The 15,972-nt window shown below is 33.9% G+C and overlaps 1 protein-coding gene across 1 annotated transcript in view; it reads left to right on the plus strand.

The window, feature by feature from the left end:
* Positions 1-15,972, plus strand: part of Ppp1r1c (protein phosphatase 1 regulatory inhibitor subunit 1C) — a 139,762-nt gene that overhangs the window by 2,805 nt on the left and 120,985 nt on the right. The gene's annotated exons all lie outside the window — the stretch shown is intronic.

Genomic DNA, 15,972 nt, shown 5'->3' on the forward strand with positions numbered 1-15,972 from the left:
CGGCAAGGCACAAACATTATTTACGTATTGAGTGGGGTGATTTTAGTCGTGCATTTAAATGCTACCTCTAGAAATATAAGTAGGACCAGAAAGGTCACGGCATTAATTTGTAACCAGGAGGAAGTTGGTGTTGGATTTTTTCGTAGGTATACACAATGAGGGAGGAAATAAAATGAGTTTGAATAGTGGAAATATAATACATCTAATTATAGGTTGTAGTGTGAATGAGCCATTTTAAGAATACCAGATTAAAATTGTCCTTGACTTTGTCAGATTCTTTCTAATTAGAGAAATACATGAGAAGAAAGTAAAATTTTCATAAAATATTCATCATTGAGCCTAAATACAAGAATATTCACTGCCATCGGCAAACATGTCAGCTATTTATTCCTGCTGAAAATACTATTATAACTTGATTCCTTATCTTTGAAGAGCTATGAAGTTTTAAAATCATCTTCAACTATATTATCTTAGTAAATGTACTTTTATTTGGTTGAATAAGAGGTGAAAATGTACTTATAGTTTACAAATAAATACAAATATGTAGACACAATGACTAAATCTTCTCAAGCAGTTTTATAGCTATTTTTCATGGCTGCCTTACCCTCAGTGACAATCATTTCTAACATGTCTTGGAATTTGTTCCCTGTTCAAAGAGTTGCTGCCCACCTTGATTTCTAGATATCCTTCAAACAACTAGAGAAGAACCTCCCTAGTTCTGTAGGCATCACACTGTTTATTTAGGAAAGTCATGGTTATTGTCATGTTCAAAGTCTTTTTTTTTTAAATAATTTTTTAGTTGTCAATGGACCTTTATTTATTTATATGTGGTGCTGAAAATCGAACCCAGTGCGTCACACATGCTAGGCAAGAGCTCTAACACTGAGCTACAGTTCTCTATTCACTCAAAGAGCCCAGGAAATAATTGGGGGTTCTTAGAATAAACTGTAATTAGTGGTGTTTAAAATTCAAATCTTGGAAATATTTCTTTATTGTCCATTAATACAGCAAATTAAATTATTTTTTCATTATATAAATATAATTAACAAGCCATTTTAATTTGTGTGATGATATTATTAAATTAAAGTTATATCTTACAATTTTTTAATCTTTTTAACCTTTCCAGGAGTTTAAATCATTTGAAGGAAAGATTTAATTTTACTTTTGGGTTCATATATGGATTCTCTTCATATTTGGTACAGAATAAATTAAATGGAAAAATATTTTTACACTTACAGATTTATTTGTTTGTTTTATACTCCATCTATGCTGTTCTAAACACACAAATGAGATAGGTGCCCGGCAGGTAGGATTCCAGGGGCCTCAAATTGCCACCCCCATTCCTTCCTAACAAGTGACCTAGAATTCTCGGCAGCAGAAGCAGTATGGAAATAGGTACACAACTTGTTAAGGATATACCATCCTTTGACCTGGATGAGTTCAACTCAAAACAATGGCAACAGGAACTAAAATATTTGAATTGAAGGCATGAGACCTGGGAAAGTCTAATAGCAAAGATTGTGTCTTTGTGGTAGAAACGGCAGAAGCCAACAACTTGCTCCTAGGAATACTTCTGGACAGTCAGATAGAAATAGAAAATACTTGAAGCCTGAGATCTGGGTGTAAGGAATCACCAAAGACAAATGTCACCTTTTTCAAATGTTTCCTTGGGGCTACATGTGTGAATGAACTTTGCAGGAAACTGCTTTTCCTTCTACATTTTCAGTTCCTTTTCTAATCAAGCTTGTCTGTTTCTGAAATCCTTTGTGAAATTCTACCTCAGAGTATCATTGTCTCTTCTTGGCCTGAATGCTGTTTGCTTTCACTCTCTGATAATCTGTAGCTAGTGACGTGGTTCCCATATTTTTATTTAGAGGAATGCAGACATGGGATCTTCTATATGCAGCAATAAATGGCAATGCTACTTTTTGTAACTGATACCCTCATATTTTATAGATTTACTTAACCTTACTTGTCTTGAAGTAGACTTACGAGAGGATGTGTATTTGGCTGCCAATATGTTATGGTTTGGATTATAAATTTTAAAAGTCCAGTATGCTAAAACCTTGGTTGTCAGACTTGGGGATGTGGTGGGAACATCAGACGGTGGTCCCAGTGGAAGGAAGTTGAGTTACTGGGGGTATGCCCTCAGATGGGATATTGGGACATTGGTCTCTCCTTCTCTCTCTTTGCTTTTGGCTACTATGAAGTGAGCAGATTTGCTCTACCACATGCCCCCCACCATGATGGTCAGCCTTACCACAGTCCCACAGCCAGAGGGCCCAGTGACCAAAGTAAATAAATCTTGGCCAAAAGAAATCTTTCCTCCTTATAAGTTGACTATCTCAGAAATTTTGTCACAGTGACAAAAAGATGACTAACACAGAGTATAGAAATATAGAGCTGGAAAAGAACTTCAGGAAATAGTATAATCACACATCTTCATGAAAGACATAAACCAAACCAAGTCTCTGAGACTTGCTCCATTTTATGTATTTCAGAGAAGAATCCATAATTACCTCTGGTTTTCAGTTTCAGGTCTGTCAATTCTAAATATTAGAGAACAGTTTCTTATACCAAACTTCAGTACAAATTCCCCACTTTACAATAACTCTTAATTTATTTCCTTAATAAAAGTTTATTTTCTCACCTTTTAAAATACATGAAAGAATTCCTTCTTTTCTTTTCTTTATTGAACATCTCCAGATCCCCTACAGGCCTTAATGAACAATATCCAAATTCTCCCCCCCACCCTGCCCGCCTTTGGAGCCCAGAGCTGGATACAGTCTTCCAGTAAAATGCCAGGCTGGACCAGGCCTTCTGAATATTAAAGTTTGTGGCATCCGTTCTGTTCCACTTACTGTTAAGTGGAGGCAGTATGGTTTCAATTATACTTAATGGATCTGATGTCTATTAAACATGAGTGAACTGTAAGAGGACTGGAGCTAAATGAAGGTTTGGGTAAGTACCCAGGAGTTCTGGCGTCATTTAAAAGCTTATAGTACATCTAAAATTGGGACTAGAAAGAAATATAACATAAAATGACTTTGGGGATAGTTATTGAACTTCCTATCACAGCCAATTTTGGGGGAGATTAGCTTTCCCTTTGATCCTTTTAGCTACAAATAGTCTTAGAAATTAGAAATAAAAACAAAAGGATATTCTCACATACCTCAGGAACCTAAAAATTAGTTAATATGAGATACAGTAATTAAATACCACATTCTCTCCTTTCAAACTTGATAGTAAATCTAGTCATTAGAGAGAAGTTGGATTTCCAACCACTTGGGTTAGTTAGCTCCTCAAACTGGGAAAGAAGCCACAGTCCATTCTGTAAGTAGCACATGACTTTCTGAATGAGGCACGTATTTCAGGACTCAGTAAATTAACTAATGAGATTTTGAAAGCTCTGGGTTGAGAATCCTTAGATATTATTTATATAATAGCTACAAAATAATGCTGGACTCACACGGAGTTGTTCAAAACATGCAGGCATTCAGAAATTTCTCATGATGCCCTTTTCCATAAACAATGAAATGTCTCTTAGGGTCAATAAAGTGAACATGGAGATTTATGTCCAGTGTCAAGACAGTCACATGAATGTCATCTCTTCTGAGGGAGACCCTCTGTTTTACAAAATGAATGATTGTATGTCAAAAGGCAACTGGACACCTTGCATAGAAGATTCAGGGATCACACTGAAGATTTTCCAGGGCCTCTGAAAGATGGGTAAGACTTTGTCACATCCAGACTATTTATGTTACACCCCCAGGGACCTCTAGTCTAGTCAGTGGCATTCAAGGAAAAGATACTTGCCTATAGCCTACACAGTTAAGTTTAATTTTAAGTTATTTGGGAATGTGGTTGTAATACTTTCTGACACTGACCTTGCTGATTGCTTAGGATTTACTTTACCTTATTACTATTAATTACAGAACAATACAAAGGTTCATGTTTGAAAATCATTTGAGCTAACTGGTGTTAATTTCTAAGAAATTGTCAGAAATACCTATTATTTTTCCCTCAGCATTGATTTCTATGGGTTATTAGATGCCAAGCCATGTTGAATAATTTAAACACAAGTGATGCAACTGATTTTTGGTGATTCATGCATCCTAAAATTGATTGACTTATTTTCCCATAATTATTCAATCTGTGCAGCCAAATTGCCTAATGAATTGGAATAATTGAGTGAAGAATGAAGTAAGCTTCAATTCTTAGTAATGCCAAGGTATGCTCAAGTATAATCTTCAACTTAAATAAAAGGAAAATGAAGGAGCAAATCATAAACTTGTGAAATATTTCCTCTTTATTTTGGCAGGATGATGACTTTTATTCATTTTGAATAATAGCATGTTCCACTCACCTTTTATATGGCTTGTTTAAAAGCTAGAAATGGCTTGGTGAAATGTGACAGAGTGACTGTAATGTTAATTCACTTCATCTTTTTGGGTCTCTGTTTTCCTACAGAGGGGGGATGTAGCAGATAATACTTATAAGGTATTTTGTAAGTTGTAAAGAGGCCCTGGCTTTGGAAGGGGACTGGCCCTAAATCCCAGCTTTGCCAGTTATTGGTGGTGAGACGCTGGGTGTATACTTAGCTTCTCTGGGCTCAATTTCTTCCTTTCTTAAAACAGAATATAGAGGTAGAAGAGAACGCCTCTCACTGTGCCTGCTGCCAAGTAGATACTGACAACCTGCAGTTCCCCTGTGTCATGATACCCCAGCCAAGAAGAGCGGGGCTCCTCCTAAAAGCTGCATTTCTTACTAGAAGATAGTCCTACTCTATTCCAATCCTAACTGTGTTAGGCAGTGGCAGACAGAGTTACATTAGACTGGAATAGTTGATAAGAAAAATTATGTACAATACATTCTGATTCTTCAGTGCAATTATGGAATCATTATGCATCTTATATGGTGGTATTGGTTCAACTGAGTATGTCTTGCTTGCAAATATAATTTTCATAGAATATGAGTCTTTCTTTAAAATAAAAATACTGATGTCTACCGAGCTATGAATGAATAATTGCAGACCTGTGTTTAATCAAAAATTAAATTTAAGTTTTAATAGTATGTCAAAAGAAAAAAGGTTGAATATTGAGAATACAAATCCTTTAGAGACAGCTGCCAAACACTCTGGCTCCTCACTTCTGATTCCACTCCATTTGTTCTCACTTGCCTTCATACATCATCTCTATGCTATATTCTGGTTGAGCTTTCTTCCTTTGGTTCCTTGAAGTAGTTCTCCTATGCCAACTCTTAAGAAAGTCAAAACTGACTCATTTACATAAATCAATCTCTATCTTTCTCTTATTTAGATGAGAGGGCAAGACTCACTTAAATCATAAAAGTGTTCCCTAATTAACTGACCCATTGTATAACTCTGCTATTCCAATACTCCCCTTCCACCTTCTACTCTTAAGGTTATTTATTGATTTATACTAGCTGATTGGGACACTCAATTCAGTTCAGTACATATTTATTGAGTCCTTATTCCTAAATCCTCTATGAACATGTGGTCAAGATAACAGAGAATAACTTGCCTGGATGAACCATGAAAAAATAGTAATAATATAAATCTGAACTACTAAAACCACGGTGAAATTAATCACAGTCAAGGCATAGGGGCATCATTATGCTCACTATTCCATAAAGTGCTTATGATACTTTGTTTTTAATCTTTTGGCTTTGATATTTTAAGGATTAGAATCAAAGCTAAATTTTTATTATTATTCCAAACTATAAATAGAGTAGATATTAAATACCCATGAATTATTACATTAAATGGACTTTTAAAAAATCCTGAAAGTTATTCTGTCAAACTTTTTTGGCACCTACTCTGAATATAGTTTTACTATTTTCAGGGGGCAAAATAGATAAGCCTCCATCCACTTTGTCATGGAGAAACTTACATGAGACATATTTTACAATTTGACACAATGTATTTTGATAACAAAACCCAAAGTACATGACAAAAATATATATGCAATTGTATGTATCAAAAATACAAAATGTTTTTCACTTCAGTATAGAATGTCTACTATAGAATTTTTTAAAGGATTAAACTACCGTTTAAAATAAAGTACAGCACACAGGACATGTATTTGACTTTCAAACATTTATCAATGTTTCCATTGATAAATGGAAACTATGATCTTGGGGAAACAGATAAGTTGTAGTTAGGAGTTGACATTTGGGGATTGGATCTCTTATTCCTGAATGTGAATCTAGAGTGGCTGCTTACTGGCCAAGTTACCCCAGGAAAATGACTTATTTTCCTAGGATCTGATAAGCTCAGTAAACTGGGCTTGTGAGTCTCCAAAATGCATGTTGTTTTCAACAGCAATATATTTCATTAAGTGTAGTAAGTAGGAAGAAGGCTCATCTGAGTCCATTGAAAAAATGTATATATTTTTGAGTCTGTATACTAACCAACACAGGTGACATCATTGTCAGCTGTTCTGGGCTGTTCAACTGCACGTTCAAATTTAAACCTGAGAAGGTTCCTAACACTCTTTCTAATTGCTTCTGTTTGATGGTCATTTTCACAAAATAGTAAATTAGTGGAGCTTTGAGAAAAACAAAATCTATCCAAGCTCTGCAATCAATAGAGTTATTGCCTTTCTCCTACCACCTGAAAGCCAATGTCTAATTAAAATGCATCATCCATCTTTGAAAACAACTTCTGAATTCTTATCTCAGCATTTCTGTAAATGGGGTTCCCCACTCTTTTAATCACAGAACCACACAGCCTTGGAATCATCTCTGACTCCTCTATTTCTAACTTGCCTCGTGCATTTACCAATGTTCTTTCTGCTGGCTGTACTCTACAAGTGAAACTTGACCCTTTTTACTTTTATTGTGTCTTCTGGGTCCACAACAGTCTTTAAGGATCTCAGATCACATAGTAACTTCCAAATTAGTTTTTCATGATTGTAACACTGGGAGTTGGTTTTGTTTAAGGAAACTTACACTTAGAATCAGTGAGCATGGATTTAAGTCATGACATGATTGTTGAAGCAAGCCTCAGCTTCTTCCTCCATGAAGCAAAGGTCTTGGTAGCTCCAACACTGGTTGTATTGCTGTAATCAAGTGAGAAGATATGTGTAAGCAACATTGCTGATACTTTCAGCAAACAAAATTACACCATGGGTGATATACTATGGCACTTTACTTTTCATAGTTGATTTGTCATCTCTAATTTATATCCTATAATTTATATGTCCTACCTTTTAGTTATGATAAGGAACATGGAATCTTCTCATGAAGAGTTCATATATTTCATCATCATCTATACATTATTCTCATTTCTTCTTTTAAACAAATCATTTCAGACTGACTTTTATATGAGTCAGTCTGTAGAATCTTGATTACCTAAATTGTTGACAATTGCCCTAAAGCTGAGACTTGAATAAAACAAAATAAATTTAAAAAGGAAGGTGAAATAATTTGGTTAGATTATGACTTACATTACCACTTTATTATCTTTTAATTTTTGACTGAGAACTTACAAAGCAGAACACAAGAACTTGACCATTTGCCATATGAACCTTCCTGTTGAAGAAAATTTTGCAAAAAGATTTTATTTAGATCAAGTAGGGACAGGCTTAGGCTGTATTTGCTTCCTGAATCATTGTAAGGATTAACCACTCTTTAATCTCCAAGGAGTCTAAACATTTCCCACTTGCCCCCAGTGATTGAAAGATTTTTCAAGAAATAATGCCAGAGAACCACTTGGCATGACATTTCAATGAAGGAAAACTGTATAAAAGATTAAGCTGAAATGGCTCCTCTCAAATTCTACCACAGGTAATTTTATTTGGTGAATAGCCCAGAGTTTTTGCTTCACTCAACCAATAAAGGGCACTTTTTAACTTAGGTCCTGGAGATGGCTGCAGATATTTTCCATCTGTGTCTATAGTCATAGCCATTGTTGGAATCCAGGAAAATACTACTTTTACTTTTTATAAGCTATAGTAATAGAAAAAGGAACATATGTAAAATATATTTTGAAGTACATGTACAATGCAAAAGATAAAAAAATACCTCTAATCTACAAGTAAAAGAAAAATACACAAGCTCAAAGGCAAATTTAAAGGGGCTTATAGTAATATATCTGACTTTGGGTTGTTTTTCGTTTGTCCCACAATGTATCTCCTCAACAACTATTTAACTATTAACTATATTAACTTCCATTTTAAAAGAGGAGGGATGATAGGGGAGTTGCTCAAAGTCAAAGAAGCTAGAAAGTTAGAACATCTGAATAATTATTGTCTATCCAAGGGATCAATGGACTATTTAGATGCTTTTCTCACAAGAATATATTAATGTTATGTTAATAATATTCTTCTTTCTATAAATATGCAACATCATACATATTCTTGTACTTTGTTAATGAAGGTAACCACCGTAAGTTAGTTCCTTGTTGTGGCGTGGCCATATGCGAGTCTGTTTGGTATTCCCAGGATAAGGTTCTTTTTTATTCTGAAGTAAGTTTACTCTGAAGTGGTAATTCTATACTTTTTTTCTTTTCTTTGTAATTTTCTAGTGAAGGGGACATTTTAGAGTTGTTAATACTGTATGTTTTATTATACAGGCAAAATTTTTAAAAATCAGATAACCAAACTGAAAAAAAAATCTTATTCACTATTCCCTTCTTAGAGTTGGAGAATTATTTATTCATTTCCCTGCTTGCCTACCTACATATTAATGTATTGAAAAATAATTGTCTTGACTTAAAATATTAATTAGAAGGCTAAGACCTCTGTGGTCTAGTTGGCCAGAGCAGAAATGATTGTGATCACGTTGGAATGTCATCTTCCTTTCCCAACTTTCATCTTTCTTATCCTAACAGACTCAAATCAAATTCACTTTCTTCCATAAAACTTTTATGAACCATGACTTTTATGGAAGTCACTGGATCCATTAACATGTTTATTCCAACTGATTATCCAATGTCTTTCTGTCACCTACTAATGCTCTGAAGGAATGGGTCATAGAATTAGTAAATTTTAATATGGGTAGGAAGAAGAAAGATTTTGTCATACAGCCCTTCTGTTTTTTTCTGCCTTTGGTTAAGTCCTTTCTAAATGGCAGAACTGAAGAACAAGGCTATGAGGTCCAGGAAGGGGCAAGTGGGTATGAAGGACCCTCACTGGGGAAGCAAAGTAGAGACCATTAAAACTAACCTGATCGTTCCTCAAGGCTTATTCTTGCCCTTTCATTTCACAAGAAACTGTAAGTGCTGATGTGTAACCCACTGGATGATTGTGAACTGCTTTACTGAGTATTTATGGAAATAACTTAAAGTGGCCTTTGAAGGACAATGCACAGGATCAATGGAGTCCTTTGAATCATTTCAGCAAGGATGACTTTTAGTAGAGGAGGACTTGCTTCTTTGTTTCAGTAGAGACAAGCTGTGAGTTAAGGACTACAGGTAATTACTGACTGAGATGCATAGAGGAGAGTTCACTGTGATGATTTCGGAACATCTTGAGTTTTGGAGGACAATTTGAAGCCTAAATAAAATTTAATGACCAATTCTATACTTTTACAGTCCTTAAATTATTCACATCATATTCTAAAGTGTCAATAAAATATTGATGATATAAAATTGAATATGTGACCATTTAGACGCTTTCTTACAAGAATATAGGAACTCAAGAGTTCAATACCATCCAATAGTAACAGTCTCTCTCCCATTAAAAGGTCATATACTTTCCTTCTATCTTTATTATGTATGAGCCAAGTAAATAGGGGCTGGGTTTTCTTTTTATTTCCTTTGAATTGCAAAATAAATTTTATTTTTTAAGGAAATATTTTGCCCAGTAATTCTTAAATTATTTCTCTTCCTCCCTCCCTCCCTCCCTCCCTTCCTTCCTTCCTTCCTTCCTTTNCCCTCCCTTTCTTTCTTTCTTTCTTTTTTTTTTGTCAATAAGCTATTAGGAATAGTTAACAGCCTTGTAAACAATACTGAAAACTGGACAGTCCATTACATACCAAAAGCATTTACAGTTACACAGCTTACCCAAGCACTCATTTTGTTGTTTTGTTGTTAAGATTTTTATGTAAACAGAACTTAATGATTATAAGAGAAAAAAATTTAGAGTGATCTGGTAAAAACTGGTGAAAGCACTCAATTTTTATGCAAGGAAACCACAGAAACAACTTACTCCGGCTCAATGAATTATTTGTAAGTATATATATGTATATTAATGGCTTCATTTCACAACATTCCAGCTGCTTTATTTTTTTCTGACTACGTCTGATAAGATTGTGTTCTAAGTACTCCTGATATCTAGATAATTATTAACATGCCTGTCACTGTGGGCCTGCTGCTGTTATATTGCATAACAATGATCTCATTGCACACACCAGCCCAGTTTCCTTATTTCTAACTTAGTATAACATTCTTCTTGGCACTTTTTCCAGACTTATTGCAAACCACTTTCTATGGAGATAATTTTTTTCCTTTTAATATTAATTTTTTTCTGTGTAAGCAGCTAGAGTTTGGAATCACCTCATTATTTTTAAAGCGAAAGGTCTACAACATGAAAGACTTTAGAAACAAACTTCATGTGAAAAAATAACTTTATTAGCATGAAAGAAATTCAAAACTGTGACACAGAGTGTGAAGAAATAGAATGATTTCCCACTCCAAATTGTAAACTCTAAGGAATACATGTGAACTGAAATGGAAACAAAATAAGACAAAACAATTAAAAAATAAAAAGTAAACAACATTTCTTCATGTTACTAAATTTATATTGGGATTAGTAATAATTATTATATAAGAATTAGCAAAATTCTCTGTGCTTAAAGTAGAATACTGGGATTTGGGGTTTTTATTAATAATCTTGATTGAATATTTGAAAAAGAAAAAATGTAACTAGAACAAATACATCAAAATGATATTTAAAAGAACTAAAAGACAAAAGATTACTGATTTTAAGATATTGTTTATTAATATACTTCATGATATAGACTAATTTACATGCTTTAAAAACTCCAAATACAAATGACAAATATTATATAACAATCTCATTAAAAACCACCAAACATTTGGTAGAATGAAAAATATATATTAAAAAACTGTGTGTATAAGATGACCCCAAGTATCTATATATCATAATTCTTACCTTCCTCTTCCTTAACTTGTAAAATCACACTATTCAGAGTAATGGTAAAATAAAATCAAAATAAAAGTAGGGGAAAAAAGAAAAGCTAAATCTAAAAAAAAAAAAAAGAAAAAAAAACCCTACCATTAATAATTATGTTGGGACCAGATCAATCTGTATTCTCTCTCATCTCTAAGCAAACATCAGGGGCTTTGGGGGCAGGGGTGGGTGGGGGAGTTAGTTAGTCATTCCTGAAAAACTCATATTAGAGACCCAGGCTCACTGCAGCATATAGCAGCTACATATTTGAAACACTGCATCAGAAAGGCATATGCAAATTGAGATCCTTCACAAGTTCTTCCCTCATATTTTCCTAGCAGCTCTCCTGTATATCATTGCCTTTGCTCACTTTTTGCTCCTATGATACTGAGATTTCCAAATTCTCTAGATCTGCTTTGTTCTCAGCCTGCACTCACAACACTGGCCAGACTGGCTACTTGTTCTTTAATCATTTCCAACCTAAATCTCTGAATACACATTGTTTTCCTACCTAGAAGGCCTTCACTACAATGATTTTACTAACTACTTGCATTTTTTTAGATACTCAGATACATTTTCTTCATTCCTTATTTTGTACACGGACATACCAAGAAATATATTTTCTAGCAGTTCATAGCTGAAAAATACTACTAAGTACAGTTAAGAAAAGCTTTAAATCCCCAAACTTTCTGTATTATACCACAGGTAGACATAAATCACTTCTGTGGCATTTCCAAACTAATAAGCTCGGTGGTGAACCTCTATGACTTTGTTGAATTGTAACTGTGTGTGTGTGTGTGTGTAATGAGAGAAAAAGAGAGAGAGAAACTGAACTCTACCATTTGGACTTTTCACAAGTTTAATTAATTATTGTAAAACAAATGCTCAGTAGCTACCCTGACTTCTAGTAAAATCATCCTGTTTTCATTAATTTTTGTTTTACAGGATGATTGTTTACAAGCAAAGAAAGAACACAGTGAAACTGGTAAAAACCAAAATTTATTTTCTATTTTGATCTCAACTCTATGCAGGCAGGATTACCTTTTCTAAGAATTTCAACTTATGATTAATCAGATTCCACATGACCATTTCCAGTGATGAGGATCTTAGCTCTTTTTGAAGCATAAATGTTTTGATGGGACAATAAAATTGTTAGAAAGATATCCTTATTTCTAGTTAAAACACCCTTTCTGAATCTTTTAATTGTTGATCTTGGTCTGTCCTAAAGGATCTTAAAAATGTGCAATCCTTCTGGAGTTGACAATTTTTCTCACCTACAGGGACGGATAACTCATTTTCTCTCAGTTCTCTCTTACCTAAAATGTTCAGTTACACTTGTCTTTTCAATTATATGTTTTTAATTATCTCACCATTCTTCTCCCTAGGGATACTCAGATTTTTAGCACAGCATCCAAATTTCACACATTCACCAAAGAGTTCTTATGCATCTACTATGGGTCAAGTTGTGTGCTAAGCACAAGGATTTACAATGAAATGTATGTAGTTGGTGACCGAAGTATAAGATCCTTTAGAAACATTTTAACCCAGTCAGCAAAGACTTAATGGGGGAAGGAAACTTATGCTAAAACCTGAGAAGGAAGACTATTCAAGACCAAGGGCAAAGTAAGGGCAATGGCCCAGAAACTCCACAGAGCATTACAGACTCTAGGACCTGAAAGTAGTACGGTGTGACATCAGGACAGGGTGGAGATTGGCAGGTGCCATGTTGGAGGGCACTGTGAGCATTTTTTAAAGAGTTGGGATTAGGAACCACAAAATTGTTTTAAGCAGGATAGTCCATATTTTCAGATATTCTTCTTAAAATGTCTCTGTTGTGGCAGATAAAGAATGGAAGAAAGGAAAAAAGTCTTTGTACATGAAAAATTAGTGAATTTGATTTATTGGATGAACAAAAGGGAAGTGATAAGGCTATAGATTTGGAGGCTTTTCCTAACAAGGCGAAGCTCTTGTGGGGAGGGTGGGAGATGGTGGTGAATTCAGAATGGAACACATTACTCTGGATGTGGTGGGTAAGAAAGCTCTCATTCTACTTTCACATAAAATATTCATAACATTCCGAGAAGTAATACTTCAATAATGGAGCCACTAGTATTAAAACCCTCTCTACTAGAGCCGTTTTAGAGGTAAGCACAGTGTACTTATCTTCAAAAAGATATGTTTACGTGGTGGAAATTATTGCACTGATAATGTTATTAATATATCTATTATAGGCTCAATATATAACTACCTGAAAAATAATTACTGCTTTTAATCATTAAAAGAAATACAATTAGATGTATAAATCATTAGTCAAGCAATTATGATTCACTGTTCTGTTCACATCTACTGAATATGCCAAATTACTAACATGCTACCAGACAATTTAGAGCAAATGGTATAAATTATTCTGCCTCCATGATACTGGAGAATATTACCTACTTACCTCCAAGAAATAGCTAATCCCAAATTGTATGATCTCAGTTTAATATATCCACTCATTCAAAGACCAAGGGGGAACAAACTTATTCTTTTTTGACGAGTTTTTTTTTTTTCATTTTCAATTTTAAGCAAAATGAGTATGTGTGGCTGAATAAGTTATGTATGTGTGGGTCTTGGAAGTTTTGAAGATTTGTAAATCAGAAACAGCAAGTCATCTCAATCTGTAATAAGGACATTCATTGTAGCCCATGCAAGCATACGTGTTTCATATCATCTCTATTATTCATACTATTATTTTCAGATCTGATTAACTACTTCATTTTGTCATTTTCTTGTTCTTGATCTCAATCTCAGAATAAAATATTTCTAGCAGTGTAGTGTGGTATAATAAGAAGATATAACCTTTGGAGCCTAAAAGAACTAGCCTTGAATGCCACTTACTAGTTTGAGTTCTGACACTTTAGGGAAGTCTCCAATCCTCTATGAGCTTCAGTTTACTCACATATAAAATATATTTAATGATATGGTTTTGGAGGTGAAGATAATGAATGAATTGTTTGACATTATAGCATCACAGTATTAGAACCAATGATAATAATAGTAAGTGAAATATTAATATTGTGAAAACTATTAAAACAAAGAATGTTCTCTTTTCTCAACTGGAAATTCTACCAATCTAGTTTTATATTTGTTAATTATATTTGATGATTTTATGAATCAGGGAATGAAGTGTCCCAAAGATCAATGATTGAAATTTTAAACCAGCTACTTAAAAAAATCACTAAAAATAATTTTGGAACTAATTTCTATTATTGTTGCCTATGATTTTACTAAATAAAATAGACAACGATGTCTGGAAGTGATGCTTTGATTAAAAGAGATCAAAGACAGACTGATCTTCACTAGAACACTAAAGACTCTTTAAAAAGCGTTGCCTTTTAATTTCTTTGTCAGAAGATAAGGATTAAATGAAATACTTTAAAAGTGGATTCAAGGTTAATCAGATAGACACAATGGCCCAGAACATCAGTGGAGCAGGACTGAAAAAATGCAAGCCTGATATTTTAATCAGTTTGCTTATAATTACTGGTGACACACATTGGTTCTCAGGAATGAAAGGTAAGTGCCGATGAACATGGTTACAATTATAAGCAAAATTACATGCACCAACTTTTGAAACATTTTCTTTAAAAGTTCTACACACCTTTTCTGGCTTATCTGTTCTTTGGTTAACAATGGCCTTGAGTTTTAAGCAGTTTCCTCTTGTAAAGCAGATGTGCTGAAATGTTTGTGAAGCCATGAGCCCTCAGGAGTGAGACACGAAGAAATGGAAACCCCACCCTGTACATGAGCCATTATGGAAATATCTTAGGTGCTACAAAAAGCAAGAAGCTTAACGTCTTGAGCAATGATTAAAATGAAAACCATGGACATTGTAACGTCAAGAATACTTGAGTTTCCATTGTGTTGATTTTCAAAATGAGGATGTAGGAGCAGTATTTCTTTGTTTGATAGGTTATTACTTATATTCTTGAATTTTAGTTATGAATTTTTTCCCCATACTTTATGAAGAGGCAGTGGGGGAATAATTTTAAAAAGCAAAAACAAAAACACCAAACTGCTTACTGGTCAGGAAATTTTAATATTAATTTCTGTCAAGATCTAGCTATATAAAAGGGGCTAATCACTTTATGGCTTTCAGTTGCATTTTCTGAATCCATGACATAAAGAACTTTGATGAGATGACATCCTTGGTTTTTTCCACCCTGTGTTTAAATTTTAATAATTTTACAGTTACTGTTACCCACTAACATACTTCTATCTATACAGATATTTTAACAAGCTTTATAACTGATTGTGTATGAATTGATTACTGTCATTCTTTGATGGAACAGTATGGCTTATTGCTTTTAGAAAACATTAATAACAACATTAACACTACTAATTTCATAGCTACAGTTCTTTCTACATTAAAATGCCAATTAATGTTCAATTAAAATTTGCTTTAATTATGAAGCTTTATAGAGGTCTCTTAAATGTCCATTCCCAAATATGCCTATATATATATATTGTCTTATCTGGAGTTCTGTGTTTTTTTAAAAAATATGTCATATTGAGAAATATGGTGGTGATTCAAAAGAGAACTAGACAATAAGGGATCTTGTCATGACTTCCACTAATCAAGTGATACTGGTAAAGCCATTTTCCTCCAGGCCTGAGGACTATATAGTTTTGTCTAGATCTATAAAAAAAGTGTGGGGCCTGAAAATAATTACTAGATTAGCATATGTAAAAATAAACCAATGTCTTTGTATAAATCTATGAAGTATAATGTCAGCTAATTATTGGCAACTTGAACATTGTAGTTATAAAAAAT

This window comes from Marmota marmota, unplaced genomic scaffold (genome assembly GCF_001458135.2).
Source record: "Marmota marmota marmota unplaced genomic scaffold, marMar, whole genome shotgun sequence".
Lineage (NCBI taxonomy): Eukaryota > Metazoa > Chordata > Mammalia > Rodentia > Sciuridae > Marmota > Marmota marmota.